The sequence below is a fragment of the Cimex lectularius genome, unplaced genomic scaffold (genome assembly GCF_000648675.2).
Source record: "Cimex lectularius strain Harlan isolate CLEC.00 unplaced genomic scaffold, Clec_2.1 scaffold32, whole genome shotgun sequence".
NCBI lineage: Eukaryota > Metazoa > Arthropoda > Insecta > Hemiptera > Cimicidae > Cimex > Cimex lectularius.
In genome coordinates, this window is record NW_019392689.1 from 1,582,931 (window position 1) to 1,608,845 (window position 25,915).

General features: G+C 35.8%; 1 protein-coding gene across 1 annotated transcript in view; it reads right to left on the bottom strand.

Moving 5' to 3' along the window:
• Positions 1 to 25,915, bottom strand: part of LOC106671972 (serine/threonine-protein kinase Warts) — a 51,642-nt gene that overhangs the window by 11,622 nt on the left and 14,105 nt on the right. The gene's annotated exons all lie outside the window — the stretch shown is intronic.

Genomic DNA, 25,915 nt, shown 5'->3' on the forward strand with positions numbered 1-25,915 from the left:
TAGATGTGTTGGTGGTTCCTCTGCCTCTTTGCAGAATCTGCATGTGCCATCTTGGATTATTCCAATCTTCTTTAAGTGTCCATTTAACTAGCAGTGTCCTGTTAGGAATCTATTAGGATTCGCAGTTTGTTTCTGCTTCCCTTGGCACATTCTGTAATTTCTTTCCTTCCAAAATTGGTTAGAAGATTCTTGGATTGTCCAATGAGTGAATTCCATAGTTCCCTCATTTTCTTTTTGTCCTTCGGTCTGAGATACTCGTTAATAGTACGGGTTCCTATGCCACAGAAGGGTTCGGGTCCTATGAGCGGTGTAGCAGCCCCTTTTCTTGCAAGGGTGTCCGCTTTCTCGTTGCCTTCTACTCCCATGTGTCCTGGGACCGAGCAGAGGCTTACTTTGTTCTACGTACCTAATATGTTTAATTTGGTTTTTCGGTTCAACACCATCTTTGAACTAATGATGCTTTGATGGCTGCTTGGCGATCTGTCGTGATAGCTATGTTCTTGTTGTTTTACCCTTTAGTCAAGTTGAGTTGAGTACATCTTGCGATTGCGTGAATCTCAGCTTGGAAGATACTGGTGTATTTAACTGTAAACTAGGGTTTAAGTAGGATTTAAGTTTAAGCTCATTTTTATACTTTGAAAAAATTTATTATAAAGTACGGTTTCTATGGGAACACCTTATAAGCTAACTAAACTACATAAGCTGATCTTGAACTAAGTATAATTTTGTCGTTCTTTAAACCCACCAATTTCTTTGCCTTTGTGAGATGTGTAAAATATTTGTTATGTGTAATTTCCTTTTAAATAAGAAACACGTGTTCATCGTAATATAATATATAATTATTATTTGAAGAGCGTATCATTCACCGCCCTCTCACCATTATCTAAGGCATTGAAATTCAGAAAATAATTTCTCCTTTATTCTCCCTGAATAATTACATATTCCGAGAACATCGAAAACGAGTTTTTATTTTGCAAATTTACAACGCCAAATCTGAAAGGTAAACGTACCACTTTGTCAAATTTCCGTTTTATGCACACCCACTACAAAGAAATGACCGGTTTACGACGTTTAAAGGACTCCTCCTTTTTCTTCCTTTTCTTGTTTTTAAAAGCCTTTATACAAAACGTCGACGGCGATAAAAAGGAATTTACGACTCTGGAAAGAAAAAGGTCCGACCGCAGTATTTTTACTAGACAAGGAAACGAAATTAATAAGGCTGTCAGTGGAATAACGAGATATAGAACGCGTGGGACTGGATGAGTGCCAGTATAGCCTATAACCCAAACAGTTTCGAACTTGCCAAATACATTGTCTTGCTGGCCTTTATTATGTAAATAGCAGCCATTAGGGCCGAATGACATTCTTTCACTCCTTGTTTCTTTTTGTCAGAGGCATTTGAAATTCCTTTTCTATGATTCTCCGACCACGCACATCCTCGGTAATTGATTTCGTTCTGGCCCGTTGTCCCATTTCCGCTCATGGCGACATGAATGACCATTTTCCATGGAGCTGGTGAAAAAAATATCGCAGCTCTTCCAGCGTCGAGACGATCCGCAAAAAAATCTACAACCTCAAACTGACTGAGAAAAGACGGTAGTTTCATAAACGACCGAATACAAGCAGAAACACTCTCTTATATGCGTTCTAATAAACCTGATTGTTTTTTGAACTTGACTTAATTGTCCTAAATTTCACGACTTAAATTTTGGAACGTGTAGATGAAAAGGTCCATTATTCTCACCCTACAATTCTAACGGTCAATCGAATAAAACAGAAACGAAAAAGTTCTTCGCGAATTGACCCCCTCCCCACCTAAATAAAAAAATGTCCTTCCAAACCGCACGTTTTCATAGTTACAAAATCAAAACGATTTTCACCTGAAACGAAAAGTTGGACATGCTCGGACACGTAGAGAAGGATAGAATTTGGCAATGCTGTTCCACCGGTTGGAAAACGAGGCCAATTTGATAGAAAAGACGACTCGTTATTTTCTTCCTGGGATTCTGAACCGAGTATGTATTTGTAACAGAATTCAATGAAGAGATGACAAAATACAGCGAGAATAGACGGACCTTATTAGCGTGAGTGTCAACAGAACCTCAAACTAGGTAAGGATTTTTCGGTTAGTGTTTTGTATCGTTCATGAATGTATTTATTAGCGCGCTATTGAGATGTGTGGGTGAATCTTGGCGGAATATCGAGTACCCTACAGACCCTCTGAACTAGGTTAGGATTTTTCTGTTAGTGTTTTGTATATTGAATGAATGTATTTATTAGCGTGAGTATTGAGTATGTGTGGGCGAATCGTGGCCGAATATCGAGTACCCCACAGACCCTCTTAGCTTTAGGTTAGGTGTTTTTAGATTAAAAGGGGATAGGCCCAGGCGAAATATTAATACCATTTAATAAAAACGTGTTTTCTAAAAATTTTAAGTATAAAAGCATGTCAAACCCTATGATCAATTGGAATACCTAGTCGTACTTACTTTTCTGCGGACTACTGGACTTTCAACCCGAAAGGGAATACAGAGTGAGCCTCAGGGAAGTTCACCTATCCCGTTATGCTGCTGGGTCGCTAGTACCCCCTTAACTAAAGTCTGATGCCCATGAGCTCGTCGCTTCACAACCAACGAGGGCTTTCGACAATTACGACATTTCAGCTCACAACGCAAAAAATAATCAAGCCGAAAATTAACCTCTATAATACAGTCGCACAAATAAATACAATCGCATCTATATCCATTGCACTTATTCTGATTAGTCGATGGAGTACTCACTCGATATTCATCCATCGACCTAGACACTAACTAATAATCTAATCTAAATGAGGGTGAAGGAGGACATTTATAAATATTTCGCCATAGACCCCAAACCGACATACACTACAAGACGAGCGATTGTAACGCTTATTTCATCATCACTTCTCACTACTCACACTAATAAATTTACGTGCTAAAACAAAACACAAACAACCTATTTGTATACAATTAAAAAAAATTCGACTGCATGCCTACACGCTCTCTGTAAGAAGCCAAGGCATTACAAGCTTCTTGTACAAGCATCGAGCAACGTTTCTCTGCATAAGGAGCACCTGCGAGGGCTTTGGCCTAGGAGCAAGTGCCCTTTTATGGTAAGTATTGTCATTTTCACCTTCTAAACTAAAAGTAATTGAAAGCTATGCCTTTTATATGGATTTAAACTGTTGACAGTATATCCACTCAATAGCATTTTTGAATGTTTTTTTAAACTACTTTAAAGCGATTATTATGACCTAAATCCAAACGTTTCAGCAAAACTCCAAATTTGTATTAAATTTTTAAGTAACTCTTCATATGAAGTAGAGTTTGTCCAGCGCACATGTAAAAACAATATAAACGTAAAATTAACATATTTGATATGTCATAAATTATAGAAAAAGAAAAGTTAACGATTTTTTTTACTAGCTAGTTTGCAAACAAATTTCCCATAAACACCGTGATAGGATCTGAATATGCAAAAAATTTTAAAATTGAATATTGCAGTCCTTGGAATCTTAATTTTATTTCTTGGTTTTTCTTTATTAAATAAAAGTTATTTCGTATTTTTATTCTCAAAACATCTTAAAATGGTTATCAAACAATAGAATTGAATTCTAAGTATACTTTTTAAAAATTGATTCTTCGTAGTACTACATTTTCCTTTTTACATCAGCATTCAGATATTGTCTAGATAGACTCTTTAGATGATGAGGTGCCGACATGATGTTTTTTAATACACTGACCAAGAATATTAAACGCTGACTAATTTTTAACTCTTAGATCTTCCAACAGGAATTAAAACTTCTCTTTGGCTTGAGGTGCAGAAGGCTATGCGCCAAGAACTGGGGTCTAAATCAAAAAATTACCCTACGACTAAACACCTGAGTCCTAAGACCAATGTTGACATATGGGTCGGTGGTGTGGTGGACCAATACTCTTCAGGCCAAAGCAATAAGGCTATTAAGTGGGATCCAAAGAGAGGCTTGTCTCAGTGTCACTGATGCCATGAGCACAACGCCAACTGCGGCCCTGGAAGTTTTGTGAAACCTCCCACCGCTTCACATTTTAATACAAGGAGAAGCCAGAACAGCAGCCCACAGGCTCATAAAATGGACAACCATTTGCTAGGATAGGCACGTAAATAAACAATGGAAACTGAGGAAGGAGATACAGGCAGATGCCATTGTAGGTATGCCAATTGATGTCACTACTCCAAAGTACAACTTCAACAAGAAGTACAAAGTACTGATACCAGAACGGGAAGAATGGTCCGAAGGAACACCACTAAAGGCAAATTCTTACTGGTATACTGACGGCTCCAAAACAGACAAGGGTACGGGAGGTGGGGTATGTTACAGTTTTCCAGTCTGAAATCATAGCGATTGAACAATGAGCCAGAGAAATAAAAAGGCTAGGAATACATTCCCGGAAGACAGCCATTTTTTCTGACAGCCAGGCAGCACTCAGGACCTTATCCTCATACGAGGCGAAGGCAAAGAGTGTTTGGAACTGCATGGAGGACCTGACGGAAGTTAGCAACACTAATGACCTTACCCTGTGGCATGGGTCCCTGGACATTCGGGGCATAGAGGCAACGAAAAGGTTGACATGTTGGCCAAAAATAGTGCCAACATGGATTCGCTGGGCCCGGAACCCTACTGCGGCCTAGCAGCCTGCCACAAAAGAAGACACATCTTATAATGGATCCTTAATGAGTCCAAAACCTGGTGTAACAATACCACAGGTATGAGGCACGTGAAGAGGTTCACAGCAGGACCATCCGCAAAACTAACAAAAGAACTACTGGAAGGCAACCGCAACCGAACCAGAATTCTGGTTGGACTCTTGACAGGGCACTGCCACTTAAGAAAGCATATGCACCGGATAGGAGTACGGACAGAGAAAACTCTGTGCAGGTACTGCCAGGAAGAGGAGGAGGCCGCAGAACACATTTTATATTACTGTGAAGGTCTATGTAAGTGCAGGTTCTTGCAACTAGGACAAAAAAAAACCACAAGCAAGATCCTACACCAAGGAGCCCCTGGCAAAGTTGTGGAGGCTGGTTAATAACCTGAACCTGGCCAATGAGTTATAAATAACAGGGGAGCATAATAGATGTAGTCAGGTCGTGGTGAGTAGGCCTTGTGGCCGCCTCTTTTATCCCTATCCCTATCCCCTTCGGCTTTGGTTAAGTACTAATAAGCGTTTTATTTTTTTAATTTTGTACGTCATATTTTGTTAAATAAAAAACATGGACAAAAATATTAATTTTATTTTAAAATAAAATAAAATAGTAATAATAAAAATATTAAATGTACAAAAAAACTACTCAGCAAACAGTGCATGAACGATCAATTATTTACATGGAAGTGTTCCATGAAACGAGCCGAATGGAATTTCTTGATTTCCTGGTTGATATTCTAATTTCGCCGAGGTTTTCGACCCCTGTTTGACATTAGACAACTGAGAGAATCGCTTTCGGGAAAACGTGTTTTAGTAAATCTGGTAGATTGAATATTGAATTATTTTTAGGAATATTCACATCATAAAAAAAAGAAAGCGTGAAAATTCCTTAGGATATCTTAAAAGCAACGAAATCGGGGGCAATTGATTGCTTCTTCCATTCCATGAATCATAGTCAACAGTTGTCAGTGAGTCACTTGAATTGAATTCTTTTGTCATATTTCTTCTCTAGACTTTCTGTTGGCCATTGTGTCTTATCTCTTCCTCCCCTTGATTCGAGAGAACTAGAAAACCCTGGTGATTATTCACTGCTCCGAATACCCTGGGGTTTACAGACGGAACAGACCCGTGAAGAATCCCTATCTGAAGAGGAATTCTTATGGGGAGGCTGTGCTGAAGAGTGACCCCGGGTCTTCTGCTATCTCAGGAATTCGAGCGGATTTCAGATGCCTCTTAACTTTTACGACCCCAACGAACCACGCTTTTTTCCTTCTTACTCTCCTTTGTCACTCTTTCAAACTTACTCTATAACTGGGTGAAAAATCCCTTTGAACACGCGATTCCAGCAACATACAAAAATAAATGAAAACATCAGATATTTATAAAAAAGGATTTAAATGTCAGAACATGTCTAAGCAGAACAACAACTCATGTTGTATGGTATACAGTATGTATTAGTATTCCGAGCTCTGACAAACCTTGAAAAGTTCGGTTCCGCAAAATACATAAAGGCAATAAACAAGTAAAACAAAGAAATAGGTTGTGAAGTTCAATGAATACCCCAAGGAATGATGAATTCAACAACAACCTAAATAGAAGGATTTAAATTAATTCCAATGCACAAGGTAGACGAGGACAACTCTCAACACTTCAATGACTTGTACAAATTCAGTACAAGGTCTCAGAGACAAAGAGAAGCAACGGAATGCGGAAGTACTGGTATTACATACGATTAAAAAAGAAAAGTCGCACACCGACAACGACACATGTTAATTTAATATTCAAAACTAGCATAATTTATGTAATATCCTAACGTTTAACAAATTCAACGTTATATATAAAATAAGTAAGAAACCAATTGGCATGATTGACACAAGACTCAAATGTAACCTTATACTTAAAACGATATGAAGTCATCGGGGAAAGTAATGCGTAACATACATGTAAAAAAATTATCGAGTAAAAATAACTTTTTAAAAATTTTTAATCGTCGAATGGGAAGTCAAACAATATCTCTGAAAGGAAGTGGCACATCCGACTCGAATTGTTGTCCTCTTTGTGTTCTTATTTCAACAAGGGATTTAGTACAACGATCCTTCACTACGTGTATGTATATTTAAACAATGACAGGCCAAAAGGCCTTTCAAAAGAAAAAAAATTAAATGATTATTAGGAGATCGTGAGATGCGGTCTGGTGTGACGTAGGTTTTAGAAAAACATTTTCTTTATCGTGCCAACGTTTCGATCTTTATTGAGATCATCTTCAGGGCCTGGGATTTATAAACATTGTTTAAATTGTACAAATACATGTAGGATGTGAAAAAAATTAAAATTAAAATTCTAATAGAGTTGAATGCGTTTTCGAAACATTCTCGTAACTTTGAAACATTTAAAATGGCTGAGATGTCGAATTTTTCCGTTTTTCAACCACCATTTTGGAAGCTGAAATTTTTTTCCCAATTAAAATATTTAACAATTGGATCTAAATTGATGTTCGAAAAAAGCTTAACGATGCGACAATGAAGAACAAATGGAAAAAAAAGTAAATCCCACGAAGCCTAGGTATGCCAGGTGAAAAACCAAGACTGATTTACAAGAGAAGGAAAATTAATTATCCCGAAATAGAATACATCTCTCGATTATTGATCCTTGGTTATTTTTTTGTTATTTACGAGATCATAATTACATAAATGGTATGATGCTACAACGTCATACAAAAGAGCACAATTTTTTTTCTGACTTTTTCGAACGAAGACCTCACAAAATATTTTCAGTTCAAAAGAGACTGACATAAGTAAATATAAAGAAAAAACTGAAGTTTGATAACTGTTTTGTAATTGTCAGCTATGCCCAATTCTAAGGAAGTGCAGAATCCTGTTCTATAAATTCCTAAGTTATGGCATTTCCTGAAAGCCTTCTTAGAGTGAAACGATTCTGGAAAGATTGTGTCGATGAAAATTAATTTTTACGTCAAAAGGTTGTATTAAAACCGAATTTGACAAAACCATTGAAAAAACAAAATACATTTAGTCAGGAACACTTGATAGTTCAATACTTTGAAGTTATGTTTTTGGTCTTTAGCTCGCCTAAGACTAGTTAAAACTTATTACAAAACAATTAAAATGTTACTGTTGTATGTTTTCTTGGTAAACTGCAAAGTTATTCCTATGTAAGACATATTGGGATAATACATAAATCATAAACCACAATGAGACACACTAGACCTGATCCAACAGAAAAGGAGGGCATTTAAATTACGTCATTTTTTTTAACATGCTCAAGCTTCCTATGTCCAAGGAAAAAGAGCGACTTATATATAAACCCCCATCCTTTTCAAAAGGACAGTAAGTTATTATAAAAAAAATTCTGCGCGCATAAATTATATTTAAAAGAAACTAGGGAAAATTCTGATCGACAAAATTAAGTATTGAAATTCTACCAAATAATTAAAAATGAAAACAATCAACTAATTAAAACTATTTTTAAACAATTAAATCTTAAAATAATCAATTCGTAACATCGGAAGCTGGAAAGAAAATATTCAGAGATTCGGAACTTTTAATCGTCACATCAAAAAAATTTAATGCCCGGTAGTCAATTAAAATGATCTAGACAAAATTAATAAATAAAATCGACGATGTAAATATATTTTTTTTAATATACGGGCAAAACTGAGTTCCGAAGGATTTCCGAGTCTTGGAAGGCATTTCGTCCGGTAAAAAACTATCCGGTCATTGCTTTCTTAGGGCAGGCAGAACTCACATAGTTATCATTCTTGTTTAAGCGCCCGTAGAGACAGAAATACTTCTAGATTTTGGGTGAGTAATCGGAGGAAAAGTATAGAAAATGCGGCTTACGATTTAATCATAAATAAATACATGTAGAACTGCGGCGAAAGTGTAGTTGTTTTGTTTAAAAAGTAAAGCTTATAACAAATAATCGGATTTGCGTTATTCACAATATTTGTAAGGAAAAGTAGGTGTCTTAAGATGGTGCTTTCTGGTATACTACTTGAAATATACTTTGTAATCCTTGGATATTTTCTCAAAAACCGAAAAAATTCTGTTTACATTATTGTTTTAAATTATATTTAATTTAATTGATTTTATTTTTAATTCTCGTTATATAATGAATACAGAACTTAAATTTTAAGTTTAAATAAAAGCAGAACTCGATAAATATTCTGGATAATTTTGAAACGATGGATAATTGTATGAGCTACATGTAAAAATCCCAAAGCCTAAAGTAAAAGTCTTGCTTTTCTTGAAAACTCCAACATTTGTAGTAAGTTCAGTTAACTGTCCTGAGAAAAATGTAAAATGAAGTTTCTTGACAATTAGACACAATGTGTTTTCCAATAAAGCTTGTTGACATTTGACAAAATCCTACTGAAACCTCATTCTTAACAATAGAAGAGGATATTTATTTTTTAGATATTTATTTCGCCATAACGAAAATTTATTATAATAAAACAAGTGAAAATCATATTAATTTCGAAAAAACTGAGCAACTTAATCTGATCAGTCAAGATTTTAACGGCTAAGATCATTTCACCCCTAACATTTTAACCTTCTACCTTAATATATATCTTTAGCTATATATCTTTTGAGAGCTATAAAACTCTGTGCCCAACCATTTACTCATAAACTAATCTTTTCTATTACCATCCAAAACACTTAATTTGGAAGGCCAAATGTTTGCCAAAAACCCCATTTTAAACTATAAAATTTATTCCTGATCTTTACTAAACAATTTAGAATTTTTGTTCAAACAATTTATTTTTGGTCTTGAGTGAAATAATGTTGAACTAGTCACTTACTGGGTCCGTCTTCACTCACTCAGTCAAGTGACTCTTAGGTTCCTCACTTAAGATGCCGAAACGCGTTTGAGTAATTGAACAAACCCGCGAGTGAAGACGGACCCAATAAGTGACCCTATGCCACTCCATCGTGAGTTCACCGACTCGCAGACCAAACCGACAACACTCATCATCAATTCTTCTTTCATAAGTTAAACAATGAAATAATTTATATTTAAACACATGAAACCATAAACATTTGAAAAATAATTATTTTAAATTTAGAAATTTAAATTCCTCCAAAGTAACTTTGTGTTGTGCCTTTGTGGTTTATTTAAAATGATTTTTATTAGACAATTTTGTGTGATTTTCAGGGCGTGTAATGTATCTACCATCCCTAACCATCCATAATTGGAAATTGTGTACTAAGCAAGATCCAATTTTGGTTTTCTGAACCCTATCAAAAAGACATGATTCAAAAAGAATAAGAGCAGTTCCAATGATGCCAATTTTAGAATAACTTTTGAATTAGTACTGTACGGTCAAGTGTCAAATGCCTTCTTTATGTTCTAAAAATTCGTACAAACTTCTTTTTGTTTACAACCGAATTCTCTTGTCTCCAGTTTGACCCTAGGGACCACGACGTAAAAAAAAGAAAATCTAAATTCCACAGATAATACAATGGAAAAAAAGGTCGAGTGATAATTTCCTCAAACATCCTTTAATTGTTAAACAAACATTAAAGGTTAAAATTACATGCTGCCCGGGCACGTAGGATATCTCGGGGTACTCAAAAATCGAATGTTAGATGTCGGTCCTTTTCTCTGAGCAGATTCAATGTATTTGTGAAGAAAAGTCTTAAGATAGTGCTTTCTGGTATACTATTAAATATTTTCTCAAGAACCGAAAAAATTCTATTTAAATTCTGTTTTATACTATATTTAATTGAACATACTACTAATTGATTTTATTTTTAATTCTTATATATAAATACACAACTTAAATTTTAAGTTTAAATGAAAGCAGCACACGATGGATATTCTGGATCATTTTGAAACGTTGGGTAATTTTATGACCTACATGTAAAAATCCCAAAGCCCAGTCAAAATCTGGCTTTTTTTGAAAGCTGTACTATTTGAAGTAGGTTCAGTTAACTGTCCAGAGAAAAAAGTAAAATGAAAAAGTTTCTTGAAAATTAGACAGAATATTTTCCAATAAAGCTGTTGACAATTGACAAAATCCCCTGAAACTTCATTCTTAACAATAATAAATCTTTATTTCTCCATAATCAAAATTTATTATAATAAAAGAAGTGAAAAAAAACAGGGTGAGTAATCGGAGAAAAAGTATTGAAAATGCAGCTTTACGATTTAATCATAATTAAATACATGTAGAACTGCGGCGAAAGTGTAGTTGTTTTGTTTAAAAAAAAAAAATAAAACAAAATAAAGCTTATAACAAATAATCCAATTTGTGTTATTCACTATATTTGTGAGGAAAAGTAGATGTCTTAAGGCGGTGCTTTCTGGGATACTACTTGAAATCTACTTTGTAATCCTTGGATATTTTCTCAAGAACCGAAAAAATTCTGTTTACATTATTGTTTTAAACTATATTTAATTTAACACACTACTAATTGATTTTATTTTTAATTCTCGTTATATATAAATACACAACTTAAATTTGAAATAAATCGTTTCGTTGAATTATGCTAAGGTTTCTATTAATAATGGTTTATTAGCACCTTATAATAAAGTGCTAATAAACCACTATTCAAAATAAATACTTAAATTTTAAGTTTAAATGAAGGCAGGGCATGATAAATATTCTGGATCATTTTGAAACGTTGGATAATTTTATGAGCTACATGCAAAAATTCCCAAAGCCCAGTCAAAATCTGGCTTTTTTTGAAAGCTGTACTATTTGAAGTAAGTTCAGTTGACTGTCCAGAGAAAAATGTAAAATGAAGAAATGCATTGAAAATTAGACAAACATTTTATAATAGAGCGAAATCCTACTCAGGCCTTAGTCCTAATAATAATAAATCTTTATTTCGCCATAATGAAAATTTATTATAATAAAACAAGGGAAAATCATATTAATTTCGAAAAAACTGAACAACTTAATATGTTGAGTTAAGAATAATAACTTTTTTGCTACTGACTAGTTCTAAACCTACTGATATTAATTCTATTTTCCTAGGTGTACATTTAAGTACCATGCTATATAAAAATGTATAATATTTAGTTGAATTTATTTTTGGTAAATGATGGCAATAGTTCAATCTTGAGTGATGCTGAACTATAGTCACTTACTGGGTCCGTCTTCACTTACTCTGACAACTGACACTTCATTTCCAAACTGGAGGCAGGAAGAATGGAAGAATACATTTTTCAATATTTGATCAATTCTTTACAATTCCAGGCCTATTACACGAGGTCGACTCAAGTCAACTACAATGAGGTTCCCCTAATTGAAAATAAAATTGCCTATGAACAGAAAAGAAAGCAAATGACACGAGACTGAGCTCTTTTCATATTTGAAGGTTGAAACTGTGTGAGACCAAGACATGTCAACTATTTTGAGGTACTCAGAAAGCTTTTGGTGATAAAATTGAATTCAACTGGAGACAGAAAAAAAGAAAAATCTCCTAATTGCTGCATTATGACACCCGAGAGTCCAACAGACACGAAACAAATAAAATACAAACTCACATAGTTATCATTCTTCTGAAAGCAACGTTTGAAAACGGGCACTTTCCATGTTTCGTCCGTGTAATTGGAGAAAAGGTGGGAAGGGTCGGGTTATGAGCCGTGGAGGGATTTCGTCGGCCTTTGGTATTGGGTAAGTGTGTTCGTGAGAGTCTGAAGATAAAAGCTAATCAGATGAACAGAGGCTGGTGTACTCCGGACTTCTAGGAATGCAGTCTTCTTTCACCCACCGACCATCAAATCTCCCCTCCCTCACCCTCGGTTTCATTATAAATTGCCCTTGAAGTGCCTCCCCCACGTGAAACGAACCGTGGTCCCAAACGCACTTCAATTCCTTCCGAATAGCTTCCAAAACCTACAATATTACACAGAAAAAAAAATCCGGCTGGAAAATTAACATGATATTCGCATTAGCTCCAAGTCAGCTCAAAAGATAATTAAGTACGTTGGAATGCATAGCGAATATAATTACATACCGTCCTCTGTACTCTTGATCAAAATTTTCAACTAACGCCGGATAATTTATAAATGGAGTATAAAAAAAGAGCTATTTAGAAGTAATCCTTAACGGTTATGTACCGACTCGAGCTTATTAGTTTAATTTTTAACTAAAAGTACCAATCAATACAGACTCAAGTATAAAACTGACGCTATAAAAACTTTACAAAAAACTACAGAATGCCCGGAGTGGAGATGACAGATAAAAGTTAATGGTGATACAAGGAACGGATCCCATTAAATACAAGAATTAGTAGTCTAAACTAAGACAAACTTCGGAGTGCATCGAACTATGCATCAGCCTAGTTCAAACAGATTCTAACGTAATATGACACCGTTTAGCATAGTGGTCGTTCAGCACATTAACAGTAAAGCTTTGAAATTGTGTCTTCCTATCCTCACTGTTTTGGTATGTCCGATGCATTTAGGCATACGCCAACCTAAGTGTTGTCTAGACACTGGTCACGGTCCAACTCATCACTGAAGATAGCGAAATGCAGACCATGCTAGCAAAATGATAAACAGACCAGCATTATCGGAAATGACCAAACTACAAGTCAATTTTGAAAGAAAACTTGATTTTAAGATAATTGAGTACAAATATAGTACTTATCGCACACCCACAAGAAAAATGGCTCGAGTAGAAAAATTGTAAAAACCGGATTATTTAGTTATTTTTTTAAAGTACTCGGGTATGTGATGCTGCAGGACGACGTCATCAATGTGGACTCTTACTACGCTCTGCATCTGCTGTCTATCACTTTTGAATTGAAGGAATGCACCGTCTAAATTCGCGAAAAGTGGCATATCATAGTTCTGTGTCAGCTTTATACCGTCGGTATTGATCAGGAAAAATGGCACATTTCCAGTTCAGTTTTCTTCTTGTTTAGTGAAGAATTTTGCGCTGCCCCGGAATAACTTACTGCTGTTATAATAGCCGACACGTCTCAATATAATAGTCCTGCATGTCAAGGGACCGCAACTTCCAGCACGGATACATTCATGATTTAGAGTTTATTTATATTATATATAACATACATGGTGATCGGCTACAGTGTTACAAACTTTGCCAGTAGATTCTACATTCAAACTGGAACCAAAAAGTCATAATTAACTATGGTCCGAATCTGAACAGTTTCGGAGTTATTTCACTTTTTCAGATTTTTTAAGATTTCACGACCTTGCTTCAAATAAACAATGATAACTCAAAAAATAAAAGGTTTTGGACAAATCCGTTGAGACCATTGAATCCGTTAAATTTCCAATAAGATGTGATCAATATTAAACATTTAACGTTCGTGAAATAAGCGTTTTAATAGCCAGAAATTTGAAAAATGTTTTTTTTTTAAGTTGAAAAACTTACTGTGGTGAATCTAAACTATTATTCCCAAACCTAGAGACCAGCAAATTTCAGAAAACATACTCCGTTTAATATCCTTTTTAGTGGTGTAATTTCTTTTTTAATTACTTTTTCAAAGGTGAAGAAATTGATGGAGGAAAGGAAAAAACAGTGGCTGACAAATTGGTAAGGTTACTTGACAAAAAACTTAACGAAAAAATTTCAATAAAATTATTATTTTTTTTTTTTAATTTGGGTTCGGAACCGAAATAGTGCACGTGTTTACTTATTTACCAACACGATTGCCACTTTGAATAGTTAGTAGTAGTGTTTTTTTTTTCCAGGGTGTCGGTGTTTTTGGGGAAAAAAATTTGCAAGTATGGCGGGTTGGAATGACTGCAGGGCCGCTGGATTCGAACCCGGGGACCTTTACAGTGATGAGCGCCGTGCCAACGCCTAAACCGTTGCGGCCACCGACGCCCCCCCCCCCCTAAAGAATCATTGTATTATTATTATCCGGAATAAAAGATTTTTAAGATTCAAAACGTTTTTAGTCATCTATTAGAAATCTTGTTAACTCTATGGCTACTTTTTCTAATGAAGAATACGCTGATATACATCTTACGGTACATCGTACGGGTTTTGCGGGTTTAATGCGACGACAGCGCGTCGAAAATACATTGCGGAAGGTGGACAGCATTTCGAATCAAAATTAAAAAACGTTTAATAAATTCATTCACAAAGTCCTTAAGTTTTTATTTTGTATTATTATTAATCGTTTCTCCTTACCGATCAATCCTTCAACCACGGTTTTTTCCTTTTCTTCATCAAATTTGTAATCTTTAAAAAAGTAATTAAAAAAGCAATTGCATCACTAAAAAAGATATTAAACGGAGTACGGTTGCTGAAATTTGCTGGTTTCTACGTTTGGAAATGGTAGATTAAAATCACCATAGTAAAATTTTCAACTTTGAAAAAAAAAAAAGTTTTTTTCCAAATTTCTAGCTGCTAAAACGCTTATTTCACAAGCGTTTACAAGTTTAGTACTGATCACACCTTATTGGAAATTTAACGTAGTTTTCAGATGTATCAACGGATTTGTCCAAAACCTTTTAGATTTGGAGTTATCATTGTTTATGTGAACCAAGGTCGTGAAATCTTAAAAAATCAGAAAAAGTGGAATAACTCCGAAACTGCTTAGATTCGGATCTTAGTCAATTAGGACTTTTTGGTTCCATTTTGAATTTAAACAGGCAAAATTTGTAACACGAGTAGCCGAACACCGTGCATATACCTATATAAATTTTAAATATTTATCAAATAAAAATGACTTTTTCATCACATAGATAAACTGGTTTTAAATTGGTTGACAAAAAGGAATCTGTCGTCAATAATGGTAATGAAGTCTGTCAGTTTTCAAATTCCACCTCTTTGGCAACTACTTTACGGATATTGGATCATCTCGTTGTACTTTGATAACGGGCAATGAGAAGAAAAGTATGTCCTATAATGCTGATAGTTCTGCCTCTTCAGACTTCACTAACAAATCAGGGAAGCATGAATGCTCAGCTTCAAAATGTTACAGAAAATCGTAATATTGTAAAGAATTACCATTGTTATATTTTATGCGAAAACAGATTGCATGTCCTTAATTGAATCTAACAGCAATCTTAGTTCTAACGCTGCGGTTTCCTCTTCATTGTAAGAGCAAAAAGTAGTCCCAATATTACAATTATTTTAGTTTTCAATGTTAGAGCTATCGACCAATTGTTCACTCGCGAACACTCTGGATCAAGGATTGAAGAAAAAAGCAAATTTGTTACTGCCAAGCTTTCGATCTATTTAAAGGTCAACATCAAGGCCTATATTAATTGTACATTATGAAAAACAATTGTTAAATTAATTGTACAAATATGTTTTTCGTAAGGGATTTTTATGCTTGTTTGTTAGGTTTGTATATAGTATGTTACTACACAAAGAAATTCCAGCTTACCGTTAGAGCAAATAAAATTAAATTACTTAGAGCCAATATATGCAAGAAAAGTGTCACAATTCAAAAGCGATCATTTTTATGCGTAGTACAGCCAGATTTTTAAAATTCTGTGTTTTCCCTTAAGTTTTGGACAAACGAAGTATTGATAGATCATGACAGTTTTTATTACCATCAACCGTAATGGCTGTACTTATTACATACATTTAAAAAGTATACTTCCAACTGTCTCCCTTTATTTTTATTTTTTTTTTTTTTTAATTGGGTCACTTTTCTTGCGGGTATGCGATATATATAATGTCCCTCAACTAAACGGGAGTATCAAAAAATCCAAAATCCAAGAGTGCCATTCACCAAATCATTAACTAACACAATCTCGATTAATCACTGACTCAAGTAATCTCACACACACCTATTCACATAATTACTCAGTCGTTCACTCATATAAAATACATTCAACCAATCGCACACTCAAACAACCAATCAAACACTCAAACAACCCGTTAATGTATCAATCAAACAATCACTAACTCGCGTAATCACTGGCTCAAGCGATTCCTTATTCACTCAAACAATCGAACACAATTCATTCACATATTCAGTTACACACCCATTTCATTAATCGATCTTTCAAAACGTCAACCAATCTGCCAATCAACCAACCAACTCGCTCATTCATTCGGTTAATCACTTACTCAAGCAATGTCATACTTATTAACTCAGAAATCAAGCAATTTCTTATTCACTCAAATAATCCATCAAACACTCGAGCAATCTGTCAAAAAATGAAGCATACAATCTCACTCGTTCACTCAAATAATCAAACAAACACAATTTGTAATTCATTCAGTCATTCACTCATAGTTAACTCCAAAAGTCAAATAATCATTGATTCATTTACTCACTTACTAAATCAATCAATCAAACATTCAAGCAATATGTCAATCACTCAGTCAGTTCTTCATCGAGCTTTCATTCACTGAACACATTTCTTACTCATTTGACTTACACTCAATCTACCTCCAGTAACGATCTATTTGCAATAATGCGATTGAAAGCTGACAAAAAATTATTTAAAAAGTATGTAGGTACTTAGACTGTTAGGGTTTTATGGAATAAAACAATTTCGACAGAAGTATGGTCAAAATTTTATCATATCCGGACCCTCCAGCCTATTATCACAACGAGAATACGCATTCGAACAATTTCAACAAAGTAATTCTCTATTTCATTAAATATATTGGATTAAAAGTAATTGTTTAATAACTTGTTTGATAGTTTTTACAATTTCTCAACGAGTGCTTTCATTTTTATGATGTTCACCCAAGATTTTCTTTTTTCGTTTGAAACTAATAATGATTCTTTTCAATTAATTAATAAGGCTTTGGTAAAAACGTCAGTGTCACGAGCAGGATTCGAACCCACGACCTTCGGCTAGTAGATCTAATAATGATTGTTTATTATCGTATTTTTCTTTCTATGATTAGCCTCCTTTTAACATTTTAAATGGAATTTTTTTAAATAAATGCGAGTGGCCTTGCTGGTACGGAAGGAAAAATTGTCATTTTTCATTAGCATGAACTTTTCATTAATGTAAACCAAAATGATGAAAAAGACTACACCAAAAAAGTTTCATACACTTTTCAGTCAACCAAAGTTGTGTATTGCTAGAGTTAATTCTCACAGTTCTACCATGCGACGTTGGCTGTTATGTAAAAGAATCAATCGCGAAAGAATGTCTAGGCTAATTATCTATCATTAATTTTCTATACCCTGAACTTTTCCACAATAGATGCTTGCTATAATATCTTCAAAGGGAAAATCCAAAGAGCTAAATTTTCTGTGAATTCGATATGGCAGAACTTCATATCGCAAAATGTCATACCTGTCATCAGTAAATTGAAACTATTTTTAGCTGTGTGTCGCTCTATAGTGTGTTATGCTGGTCAGACGTGGGGTACAGACGATATATTGAAGCCCTTCAACGTTATTTTGTTCGAAAAGCCCATCGCCTACCGCTGTACACCCCAACATCTTTATATATTCTTTAAAGCTTCATATTTTCTATGTGCACAGGGGCCTAAATCGCAATCACCGGTTACCTAAAATAATAGCAGAGGAAATTATTAGCCATAAAATATCACTGTTTTCCGCCTGGAGGGACATGACGCAGCAATTCAACCCGAATATTTACCGTGCATATTGATAAATGTCAAGCATAGGCCCAGAAGACATCCAGATTTCTGTATAGCAAGTTGTATAGGGAATTTGCGCTTGATGGAAGCTTATTTATATGGCTGAGAGTGCCAGAATTTCCTCTGCCTCCTTTGTTTGCTGGTATTTTAAAATTAGATGTGAGCTGCTTCCGCTCAACTATAATCCAACAGAGATAACTGCTTCAACTTGTGTTCCCTATGCCATAGAAAAGCCAGCGAAGACACCTTCCATTTCTTAGCAGAATGTCCGATTCTGGTAGAATTAAGAGAGGCACTTAGGTCTGTCCTCATTAACAATTCTCAATGCTTCAACTTAGTAAACTTTGTTAAAGAAGTCTGGAGTTTCAAGAAAGAATTAACTTCATATTTTAATTATTGAAAATGTTTTTATATGACTTAATATTATATTTAATAGGCCTTTTTTTTCTCCTAGGAATTACTAATGAGATGGCCAGCTCAAATTGTTAAAATACAGTGTAAATAAGTTTTATAATAATTTCTTTCATTATTGGTTGAGATAAAAAAGTCAGTGTCACGAGCGGAATTCGAACCCACGACTTTCGGCTAAATACGCCGCTGTCACGATAGGTCAAGTGGTAGAGTAGTACGCCTACTTTTTTTATCTCAGCCAACACCTTACATAAAGATTAATTAATTGAAAGAAGTTATATGGTTAATTAGACCTCGACATCTAATGAATTTAATAATGATAAGTTTCATGTGCTTGTTTATTAAAAAGTAATAATAATAATTTTTAAAAAACTTTTTACCCGTTTTTCCGGCAAATGGTTGTCAACCATAGCCGTAGTGTGCTTTTATTTATTTTTATAAAACTTTTTGTAACTAAATGCATTGATTAAAGTACATTTCCATTTCATTTCATACAATTTATTCGAGTATTAAAGGAATTCGTAATAAAAGCTGGCCTACACTGCGATGACGAGTTTTACGATCATGACTTTACTTATTTTTGTTTATAAGGTCAGCAGGTTCTTTGCTGAGATGTTCTTCTTGAATTTCAACTTATCATTAAAAAAGGCATATCAAGATTCAGCAGATGTTGACACACACTGCCAAAATAAATTTAAAATCCAGCTATAATACAATGACATAGTGGAATGAACGAGTTTTTAACAAAAGTCGGCAGTTTGAATAAGGCAGTGTAAAGAAATATCATGAAACGCGATTGAACCGTTTCACAAGGGAGATATCAATTGCATGACGTTTATTTCCGACAGGTCGTCACACAAATAAGGCTTTTTTTTACGCCGTCGGTTCATTTAAGCCCTGAGGGGAAATGCCGGATCGTTCGTCCTTTTCGAGGACATCAGAACTTCTTGGAAAATACGTGACGTCGGAGGATTAGCATTTGCAGACAACCTTTTCAAGGTGGCCGGCTGTACGTGCCTTATTTGCGTTTGCCGTCTGTTTACCAACGGGCTGGATGTTAAATCGCCCTAAAACCGTGTGTAAACTGGCAGCCGATGTGAAAACCCCGACACGCCAGACTAAGAGACGCCTTTAACAGTAAATCCCCTTGTTTAGTCTGAAGGATATTTTCTGTATTTGGCTGGATATCGCAATTTCAACGTGACAAATGACATGATGGAATTTTCTTGCATGACAACTTTCACATACAGCCGTTTGTCCTTTTTTATGGGAATTCTTGACAAAGGCTTAACTTATTTAAGACATATATGAGTCCTGATTGACGTAACATATGAGTCCAATTTACAACTCTAGGTTTAAAGTTTCTGATCATTTTGATCTGCCTGTTCCTGCTGGTTTGGTCTCTCAGAACCTGTTCTTTTCACCATCTTCTGCTCTGTGTGATAAATGCACCGTACTGAAAAAATATGCACATGAATTCCTTTTTTCCTATATGGCACATCTCTAACGATATGTTTTTACATCCCCTCTGTTGAAGGCACCATCTGCTGGTATACTGATGGATCTAGAACGTAGGACGGAACGGGGGCAAGAGTGTTCGGTCCTAGAACTAAATACTCAGAACCTGTACTCCATTATCATCCAGGCTTAAGTCCACGCAATGGAGAGACTTGAATAAAGGGTAAAAACCAAGAATATAGATAAAAGCAGCAATCAATGCACTAGGTTCAAACAACATTAGCCCAAAGATGATGCTGAATTGAAAACCTAAACTAAATAAATTAGGTATGTAAAGACACGCAGGAGTAAAGCAACTAGAAAGCAGACACCCTTGCAAGAAAAGGGGCTGCTATAATACCGCTGACAGGTCCTGAGCCCGCCCTTCTGTGACGTAAGGATTCACATTATCAATGAGTATGTTAAGGTGGGTCCAGACATGCGGTATTCGGCGAATGCCGAGCAAAGGATCGCTGAATCCCTACTAGAAGGATGGATGCTCGGTTATTCGCCGACCAACAATATTCGGTGCTCGCCGTGCGCGCGGCATTTTGTCGGTTTTCTTGTCAGATTCAAAGTGCACGAATATTCGTCAAGTAACCGCACTCAAAGCATTCATATTTGGGAATCAACTGTAACTGTAAATACCTTTAGCCAACTGTCAACTGTTGTCAAAATCAACAATAAGTGTATACTTTTATTTAATGCTATTTATTTTTCATTAATAAACGATTCATAACTAGTATAGATGTATTAATTTACACAATAACAACATAGCGTTTTTTTATTAGGAAAGGATTGGCCCAACGCAACATTTTTGGCGTTCCTCGATGTTTACGAAACAGAGCCAATAATTTGGAAAGCATTTCTTACTAATCATAAAAATCGGAACGAGGTTAGGATACAGCATCAGTACTCTGTGACTAATTTAAAAAAAGGATTCACTTATGGCATCCTTTAGAATCTGCTTTAAAAAGAAATCAAGGAGAGCGTCAAAAGCGGGGAGTCGTCGATGGTTTAGTGACACCATCCACCATCTCCTTTTCTTGTGCTTTTTTTTCAATTAGTTTGTAGCCACTGCACAAAACAGTAACCGCAACTGTTTCAATAAAAGTTTCACTGTAGCCACCATCACGAGTGGTAATAAGTTGAGGAGAAAAACGGCACTTGGCAAATACGTATTCGCTGTTTCCGCAACAACTAGTATACGATCATACATGGGCACACTATTTCGTGAATTCCAAGACCATCTGGGCAAACATTCAGTGGCAATCGGCATTCAGTGAAAACCGCATGTCTGGAGCCACCTTTAAACAAAAAGACAAATTGAAAATGAGGAAACACTGAAATTCACTCATTGGGAATAAACAATCCAAAAACCTTCTAGCAAATTTTGTTAAGAAAGAAACAACAGAAAAACGGAAACGGGAAGAAACTTCGAACTTAGACAGTACCAGGAAGAAGAGTGGAATAACCCAACGCAGTTTTAGATTCTGCAAAGAAGCAGGAAAGAACAACACACCTACTATCGAACTGAGTCCGTGTTTTGGTGTACAACGTAACTGTAGAAGAAATTCAGCCACTGAAACCGAGCTTATTAATCCAATTTTTTGATGAACTTAGGACTCGTCGGTGTGCTATAGATATGTACCTAACTATGTAGCTAACATACAATAGCTGTCAAAAAGTGAGTATATTACTCATACTTACATGCATACTTAGTACATTACTCATACTTAGGTTATACTTATTACAGAGGCTCTCAGAAATGTTTGAACATATGAACATTTGTCTGTCAATAATGGTGACTAGTGACGATTACTCCATTCGAATGGTATTTGTGCTCTTTAAAAAATTATTTTTGTATGGAGTAAATTGCAATATGGGCATACTTTAGCGTACTCATTTCCACTTGATTCCATGGAATGCATTAAAAAAATAGATGAGCATTGCTTTCTCGGGAGAACCCAGAGACGGAAAGAGCTCACATATTTTCCACGCTTAAGATTGTTCTTTGAAAAATTTATCTAAGATAGCAATATTTGCATGTAGAGATTCCTCTGGGATGCAGAAGTCGACGTTCCACAAAGTTGAAGCCCCTTCGCTTTAGGTAGGGGGGATGTGTAAAGAGCGGAGGTAGATGGACTGGAGGAATGTACAAGTGGTTGCCACTGGAATTACCCACCGGTGTTCTCTCTCCTCTCTCCTTCTTCTCCAGTTAATACATTTATATTCCCCCCTTTCCCTCTTCACCATTCCCCCACTTAAATGGTAGAGAGCTGGCCCCGGGGACCCAAGAGACGAATGACGGCCTTGATCGAATTACACTCGACACCTTTCCCCCCAGGGGGTCTGTTTGTTGCCTTCTACCTTTTTAGTCACGTCTCTCAAGACGTTTCGACTCTGACGGCTCGTCCCCGCACGCTCGAGATAACGTTATCCGTTCGTACATCTACATAGACGGATCGATGACACTACACAGCCCTTTTTCCCCACTGCCCTGTGAACTTGATCGATTTAAATACCTTCGAAACGATTAATTATACGATGGGGTCAAAGGTATGCCAAGGACCTTGTCATGTTTGAATCGACTCCCTTCAGAAAGGAATGCGAAGATCCTCGGGATCAATTCCTAAACACGGCCGCTCATTAAAAAAATACGTTCCCAAAAGTAGAAGAAGGCGATCATTAATTTCTCCTAAACTATCAATTTAATCGGTTTTCCGTTAGGAACGAAATTCTGAATTATACAAGCGTCAGGTGTTGAAAAATACCCGACTAAGGCTCAGACAAAGGGTTTTACTCATTTTACAAACACATTTTAAAAGAGATGGTAAATCGGGGAACACAACCCGACGCAACGCATTGCGACGTGATCCGACACCATGTCTCGTTTTGGTAGGGTGTGCACATATGTTCGACGTCAAGCGCACGCCACGGACAGTCACACAAAAGAATCAACAAAAAATTCCAAGATGTACTACCAGAACCTTTTACATCCTAGCTGGTTTAGTAGTACCTAACTCATTCTAAATGCCTGGATAAAAATAATAAGCTAATGTTCACGTGGGGCTAATGGGCGTGAGGACACCGGCATGCACTAGAAAAGACAAATAGTATCATACTGCACTAAAATTCACCATATAAAGCAATTGAAAAATTGGAAACTATTTGCAACAGAATGACAAAAATCTACGGTTCAGCAGACTTTTATGACGGAGATTTGTTGACAACTGAAGATGGCAAAGTTTGTCTGACAAACCGGAAAAATCATTTTGGACAGACAAAACGCATTTAGGAGAATGCACATTTCATGACACGTGTGGATGTAAAGTAGTTTAAATTTATGGACAAAAAAACTGGTTAGGACACAATAAACAACAAAAAACCAAAATGATTGTTGTTTTAGTTTTGGCTCTATAGAGTTATAAGATCAAATAGTGATAGATTGTTTTTTTATCCAATGATCAATGTTTTCTTATTCTTATCTACGTGTTTTCATTAAGCTATTTAGACATAAGCTTCATTGGAATGTCTCCTTCGTTTCAGATTGTTTGCAAGATCACGCATAAAGTTATGTAAAACATGTTAGACAATTGCTATAAAAATCAAGGAGGTATTGGTTGGTAATGCTGCCAGTGAGCTGGCATTCAGAGCTTGGAGAATTTATTCTATAAAGAACGCATCAGAAGGCCGTTGACCAACTTACAAGCTTTAATCGAGAATAATCCTCTGCATACCGGTCCTAGAGGTAGCGGAGATGTTCCCCTTATCGCAGAAGCGTAGTCTCCCGGTTGCGGAAAACTTGGGTCGTTACCAGTCGAGATATTCGAGTGCCAAACTCGTTAAGCAGGAATTGCGAAGATAACGATCCGTTTCTTAGAATGTTAGTGACGTTGGATGAAAAGTTTGTACAAGAATACAGTTTCAAAGTCATATGAAACTTGGTTCTAAAATACCTAACGGCGAATTTAAACAGAATGAAACAATCTTTGTCCAATTTGGCGAGAAAACGTGGTCCAATGGTGAAAAATTGCAGCAGCCTTCACATTACCTCATTACAAAAATGTAAATTTAAAAATATAGTGTTAATGCAAGATTAAAGCCACTACATTTGAGAATTTTTCAATTCGAAGATATATTCGTTTAATATACATATTTTTTTAAAGGACATCAAAATGATGTATGAAAATGATAATGAAAAACTATTGATTGAAAGGATTGGGTGCCTTAGCAGAACCTCACAGTCCACATCGTATGCCCAAAATTGGTCGTAGTAATGTGCATAAGGTTGGTTTAGTTTGAACAGTTAAGACCTAATTCTGTCCTAGAAGTCTTCGTAGTCGTCCAAGTATTTTGTAAAGTTGTCTATTATGTCTTGTGTGGGGATTCCACGTCAGACTGCTTTCTAGGTGCAGTCCTAAGTACTTGATTTGAATGAAAGTCGGAATCTTTGTTGTTGATATACAGCGGGGGCGACTGTTTTTTTTTTTTTTTTTTTTTTTTTTTCCAATGTGAACATACATTGAGTACATTTTTCTTGTCCTCCCAGTTTTGCACCCGGCTTCGATATGCTCAAGGTGTTCTTGGATGTTGGACGTAGGTTGGATAGGACCCGAAGACAAAATTGTCCGTCACATACGCGCTGATGGTAGGTCAACAGTATAAATGATAAAAAGGATAGGACCAAGAATGCTCACTTGTGGGACGCCTGCCTGTACCTGTCTGAAATCTGAGAATTCGTTGCCGCACCTCAACCTGAAGCAGCGTTAAAAAGGATATTTCTTTGTTCACATCCAACATTTAGCTTAAAATGTTTACTTGAATAGACACTAAACACATAATTATGTGTTATCAGGTAGTATGACTTCTATTGTAGTTCAATAATAAAATGATTGAATCTTGTGGGTTTCATTTGGTTATTTACAAAAAAAATTGTTTTCGAAATCATAAACCGGCATACTTTCATGTCGCATGCCTTTATTCGGCTGAGAACGAATATTTTCACGGGGCAAATTTCACTGGGTAAATTACATTGTAACTCACATTGTTCATAACTCCACGTTCTCGACAAAGTCCGACTTTCAAACAACGTGTGAACAACAGCTTTCACTGAATGACCACTCGGCTCTTTCCCTCCGTTAAATAGCCCTCGTCGCACAAAAAGCCTCATCTGCGTGGCTTTGCGAAGAGAGAGGATTAATCCTTTATGGAAGAGCCGGCACTATTGAAACCAGTTAGGGATTTTTATTGATGACAATGTGACAATATCGTTTCGAACCGAGGATCGTACATCAGCTAAAAAAGGCAGTACTTTTAAAAACGTACTATCTAAAAGAGACAATAGACCTGATATACATGCCAAGATAAAATTCCTTATCGGCGTTTTAATATATAGCGATGAAATCGTCCAAACGGTGCACATTTCTCACAGTGGGTCGTCAACATAAACTGTCTGGAGAGTAGAAGCAGATGGAATGCTGGCGAATTAGCAAGGCACTTGAATTCAATCCACGTCAGGATTTACGACAACCTTTATTCTGACAGTATCAAGTCATTTGAAGACACCGGCAGTTGAAAAAGTCTCAATGAATACCGATAGCAAAAAAAAGAACATGAGACCATATGAGAATCTCTCGCTGGGAGAATAACTACTTTTACTGTACTTTTCACGTACTATGAATATGGAACTTCAACGATCATTCTCGAATTTAAGCACTGGCTTTATTATTCTCCCAAAAAACTAAACATGATAATTATGATCGGTGATGAT